The sequence below is a fragment of the Bos mutus genome, chromosome 19 (genome assembly GCF_027580195.1).
Source record: "Bos mutus isolate GX-2022 chromosome 19, NWIPB_WYAK_1.1, whole genome shotgun sequence".
Classification (NCBI taxonomy): Eukaryota; Metazoa; Chordata; class Mammalia; order Artiodactyla; family Bovidae; genus Bos; species Bos mutus.
The window spans coordinates 39,618,984-39,624,999 of NC_091635.1; positions in this window are offsets into that span (position 1 = coordinate 39,618,984).

Genomic DNA, 6,016 nt, shown 5'->3' on the forward strand with positions numbered 1-6,016 from the left:
TGCCTTGGTAACCACAGGTTTTCTCTGCTTTTGTTTTGCATATTACATTTATTTGTGTTATTTTTTTAGATTCCACATATACAGATGTCTATGTATTACTCTTATATCCAGCAACCTTGCTGAGTTCATTTATTCTAATAACTTTTTTAGGTGGAGACTTTAGGGTTCTTTTGATAACGAGTATCATGTCATCTGCAAATAATGACAGTTTTGCCTCTTCCAAGTTGGATACCTTTTACTTTTTTTCCTTGTCTGATCGCTGAGGGTAGGACTTGTAATACTGTGATAAACAGAAGTGGCGAGAGTGGGCATCCTTGTCTAGTTCCTGAATGTAGAGGAAATGCTTTAAGTTTTTCAGAGTGGTTTATCGCGTCATTTAAGACTTGTGTCGCCTCGTTGATGTTTTTTTTGCCTGCACGGTCTGTCCACTGGGGGCGGTAGTGTGTTAAGGCTCCTATTATTATCATCACTTTCTTTATGTCTGTTAGTATTTGCTTTATATATTTCAGTGTTCCTGTATTGGGTGTCCACATGTTAAATGAGTATAATATCCTCCTCTTACATTCATCCCTTTTTCATTATATAATGTTCTTTGTCTTTTATTATCGCCTTTGTTTTAAATGATTTGGTCTGATACCAGTATTGCTGCCTCAGCTTTTTCATTGTTTCTATTTGTATGAAATATCTTTTTCCATCACCCCGCTTTCCGTCTATGTCTTTAGCCCTGAAGTGAGTCTGTTATGGACAGTATATTGAAAGACCTCACATTTTATTCATTCGGTCACCACACATTTTTTGATCGCAGCATTTAATCCATTGACTTTTTTCTTTTTTTGGGTGTGTGGTGCAGCTTGTAGGATCTTAGTTCCCCAACCAAGGATTGAACCTGGGCCACGGCAGTCAGAGCACTGAGTTCTAACCACTGGACCAGCAGGGAATTCGCAGCACACTGACATGTAAAGTAATTTTTGATGGGTATGTACTGACTGCCGTTTTGTTACTTGTCTTTCAGTTGTCTTTGTAGTTCTTCCCTGTTTCTTTATTCTTCTTTTCTCCCATTGTGGTTTCATGATTTTATTTTGTAGTATGCTTGTCTTCTTTTATTTTTGATTTTTGTGTATCTACTGTAGGTTTTTTTGATTTGTGGTTACCATAGGGTTAATGTATGTTAACCTGTAATTATATTTAATTGTTTTAAACTGATAATCATTTAAGTTCAAACACATTCTGAAAGATACACATTTTTTTACTCCATTTTGTGTTTTTGATATCATTTTACCTCTTCATGCTTATTGTTTTAATGTTTATTGTAGCTGCTTTTACAGTTTTAAAAAAAACTGTACTGGCTAATTTAAGTGATATTTAATCCTTACTCTATGTTTGCTTTTCCTATTGGGGTTTTCCCTTTCCTATAGATTCTTCTTTTCCATTTAGAGAAAACAACAACAAATTTCTTTAGGGTAGGTTTAGTATTACTGAATTCTTTTAGTTTTTGCTTGTCGGAGAAATTCTTTCCTTCTATTCTAAATGAAAATCTTGCTGGGTAGAGTACCCTCCGTTGCAGGATTTTCCCTTTTAAGACTTTATTATGCCACTTCCTTCTGGCCTGTGAAGTTTCTGCCTGAGAAATGATCTGATGGCCTTGTGGGATTCCTTTGTAAATGACTTTTTTCTCTTGCTCCCTTTATGCCTTGTGTGGGCTGGTTTGGTGGCATCTTGTTTGGGATTCTCCGTGCTTCCTGTACCTAGGTATCTGTTTCCTTTAGGTTTAGGAAGTTTTCAGCCATAATTTCTTCAAGTACAGTTTTGATCCCTTTCTCTTTTTCTGGAATCCCTATAATGTGAATATTGGCACAGTTTATATTATCCCATAGATCTCGTATGTTGTTTTCTCTTTTTTTTTTTTTTTTTTTCTTTCTTTTCCTCCCCCCACCCCCTTCTTTCTTCTGTTCTGGTTGGGTAATTTTATTATTCTGTCTTCCAGACCACTTATGCATTCTTCTGTGTCATAAATTGCATAAGTATCAGTGTCTGCTATTCATTGCTTCTAAAGTGTTTTTTTATGTCAGTGATTGCATTATCAATTTTTGATTGGGTCTTTATTATAATTTCTAGTCCCTTGTTAAACTGATCTGTGCTTGGATCTACTCTCCTAATTCAGTTAGCATTTTTATTACTGACCTTTTGTATTCATTGTCTATAGACTGATTATCTCTGTTCCATTATTTCTTCAAGGATTTTCTCTTCATATATATGGAATTTAGAAAGATAACGATGACCCTATATGTGAGACAGCGAAAGAGACACAGATGTAAAGAACAGACTTTTGGACTCTGTGGGAGAAGGCGAGGGTGGGATGATTTGAGAGAATAGCACTGAAACATATATATTATCATATGTGAAACAGATCACCAGTCCAGGTTCGATGCATGAGACAGGGTGCTCAGGGCCGGTGCACTGGAACGACCCTGAGGGATGGGATGGGGAAGGAGGTGGGAGGGGGGTTCAGGATGGGGAACACATATGCACCCATGGCTGATTCATATGAATGTATGGCAAAAACCACCACAGTATTGTAAAGTAATTAGCCTCCAATTAAAATTTAAAAAAAGGATTTTCTCCTGCTCTTTTGATTGAGAGTAGTTCCTCTGCCTTTTCGTTTTTCTTAACTTTCTCTGTCTCTCTGGATTTAGGTGGAACAGTTTCGTGTTGTGGTCTTGAAGGGGTGTTTTTATGTGGGAGCATCCCTGTGTGGACAGTGTGTGCTGCCTTTGGTGTGAGGGTTGAACTTGATGTGAATGCCAACCCGTCTTTCTCAGGATGTGCTGACAACTGTCACCTTGATAGCGGGTATGGATGGTTTCGGAGGAGCCAGAGACTGTGCAGGGTGTGAGGAGAGACTTCCTGCCTGCTCTCAGGCTGCTGGAGCGAAAGCCCTGAGGGTTGTGCTGGAGGTGGCTCTGTTCCCTTCAAGTGTGTGTTTCCTTCTCCCCGCCCTGCAACCTCTCCCGCAAAGGACGGGAGTGCTGAAGTAAGTAGGGTCGGTGTGCTTATAGTCAGTGGCTGTGTGTGTAAGCATCTGCAGTTCTGCTCAAAACCTGATCAGCGATGTCTTTACCGTGGCCGTGGTCTCAGCTCTAGCGCAAGGCTGTGGCACGGAGTGGGTGGGGCCGGCTTGGCAGTCATGGTGGTGTGGCTGCAAGGACTGAAGTGGCTGCAACGCCACCAGAAGCCTACGCTGCTTCACAGTGCTGTTTGAGTACGTGCCTACAGTGGCCAGGTCCCCTGGCCACCTGTGTCCCTCCATCAAATCCCTTCCCAGGATCTGGCTCCCCTAGATCCAGTGCCAGGCTGTGGTGTGGAGTGAGTAGGGCCAGGGTGTTTGCTCAGCTCGTCAGGGGCTGTGGCAAGGTGGCAGTTATTAGGGCAGACCTCTTTCTGCCCTGTCTGGTGGTAAGCCAGCACTGCCCGCTCGTCACAGTGGAGTCTAGGCTTCTCCAGCCTACTATCTGTCCCAGTCATTCTCCATGCAGCCACAGGGTCTTGCATCCTCTGCAAAAGACCTGAGGACTGGGACGCCCAGTCAGTGATATAACCTGCCCACTCCCCAAGGTGAGTATCCACCTGTGCCATCTCACTCTTCATCTTAGTCCCCTTCCAAGAGCACAGGTCCTGACCCAATGCTTTTCTTCCCAGCCTTCCTGATTACCTGGGACTCTTTTCTTGCAGCCTTGGTTGTATAGGAGTCCTGCCAGTTTCCTGTTAGTTTCTGGTGAGGTTTATTCCACATGTAGATGTATTTTTGATGTGGGGAGAGGTGAGCTCCATATCCTCTTATTCTACCTTGACCCTCCTCCCACTCTTCCTTTCTCTCTCCTTTGCTTCTCTCACTCTCTCCCTTTCTCTACTCAGAGAACACTGGTACCTGGTGTCCTTTGTCATCTGTACCCCAGAAGTCTGTGGAGCTAAACAGGAGTCTTATGCATACTCACCTGGGCTTGGACCCAACATCATCACAATCACCTGCTCCAGACACATGGATCTGGCTCCTTTTGAACAATGTCCATGTGGCAGCTTTCATCCATTCATTCATCAAATACTTTAATTAGAGGTCTGTTCTGTGCAGTCCTGGTCTGGGGTTACTGGGGTTAATGAGATGGGGGGGGCCTCTACTCTCATGAAGGTTAGTGAGGGGAGAAAGGCATGAGCAAATACACAAGGCAACTTTGGTGGTAAGTGCCGTGAAGAAAAAGCAGGGTGATGCATGGAAAAGTGACTGAGGTTGTCAAGGCAGGCCTCACAAAGGGTGATGCTTGAGACTCAGACGATCAGACTGCATCAAGGCACCAGGCAGGTTTCTTTGTTTAAAATAATGCGATCTGACTCTGGTTAATGTAAGCAGAAAAGGAATGCACTGGGGAGGTATCAGGTACTTCAGAGAATGGACAGGAGACCTGGAAAATTAGGCCAGTACAGAGGTGGTTGCTAAGAGAGGCAATGACCAAAATCCATGCTTCAAGTGGCTCTTGTTAGGACTCAGCCACCACTGCTCTGGATACTCATCTTGAACCCTGGATCTGATGGCATGCCACCACCAGAGAGACCTCCAAACTGGACCTGATCATCGCAGACCACAGGCTGTTTACAGGTGAGCCGGCTTTAGCTCTCATCTCACAAGAATGCAAGTCCTCCTTGATCCAGTCCCCTGTCTCATATGCTCCCATCTACCTCTCTTCCCTTGCCCCACCCTGCCCCACTCCCACTAGTCTTAAAATTTCTGTCACACCAAGCCTGTCCCCACCTCTAGGGGCACTGGCTGGTCCCTCCACTTGGAACACTTCACGACTCCCAGAGTTCTCCGCTCTTCACCTCCTCCAAGGCTAAGCTCAAGAGTCACCTTCTCTAGAGGCCCAGCTCACCTTCCTATTTAAGCCCAACCTCCCCTGCCCACACGATTCCTTTATGCCCTTTTTTTTTTTTTTAATATTTTAACACACATTTACTGTTCATTGACCATCTTGCTGTGAATCTGCCCCTGGTGCCTAGACCAGTGGCTGGCCTTAGAGCTCACACCTGACAGCAGTTGGGCTAATGCTTTAGGGCTGGCAGAAGTCTTGGGAGGCATGAGTTGACTCCTGGTTCTGTCACGTAGCAGCTGTGATTGCGCACAAAAATTTTCCCCGTCTGTAAGAGTCCCTTGGACTGCAAGGAGATCCAACCAGTCCATTCTGAAGGAGATCAGCCCTGGGATTTCTTTGAAAGGAATGATGCTAAAGCTGAAACTCCAGTACTTTGGCCACCTCATGCAAAGAGTTGACTCATTGGAAAAGGCTCTGATGCTGGGAGGGATTGGGGGCAGGAGGAGAAGGGGACGACAGAGGATGAGATGGCTGGATGGCATCACCGACTCAATGGACGTGAGTCTCAGTGAACTCCGGGAGTTGGTGATGGACAGGGAGGCCTGGCATGCTGCGATTCACGGGGCTACAAAGAGTCAGACATGACTGAGCAACTGAACTGAATGGTGGGCATGTACCTCCAGTGGGCTCTTGGTGCAGAGTAAATGAGACAATGTGCAGAATAAGTCCCTGTTGCCAGAATCTCGTTCTTTCCTGCCCACCTATTCAGATCCATTAAGATGAGTCTCCCAAGCTCATATGATCGCAATGAATGTTTCCATTTACTTTGGACTATATGTCATTATAAATATTAACAAATAAGACTTAAAAAGGACACCTTCGGGTAAGTCGGACGAAAGTACAAAATTTGTGTGTGGGGGCTGCAGTTTCAGGACCGTTTCTGCAGTCGCCACATGATAGCAAAACGGTGGTAAGCAGTGCACGAGTCTGCGTCGAAGACAGCCAGAGTCCATGCATTGGGAGGTTCTGTCGGTTGGAAAAGGAACAAAGGGAGGACATGCACGGGCCGGGAGATGCAGTTCCTCGCTCTCGCCACTAGAGGTCAGGAGGTTACCGCCTCAGTTGGAAGACGGGCCCGTCGGGGATTGGCTAGTAGT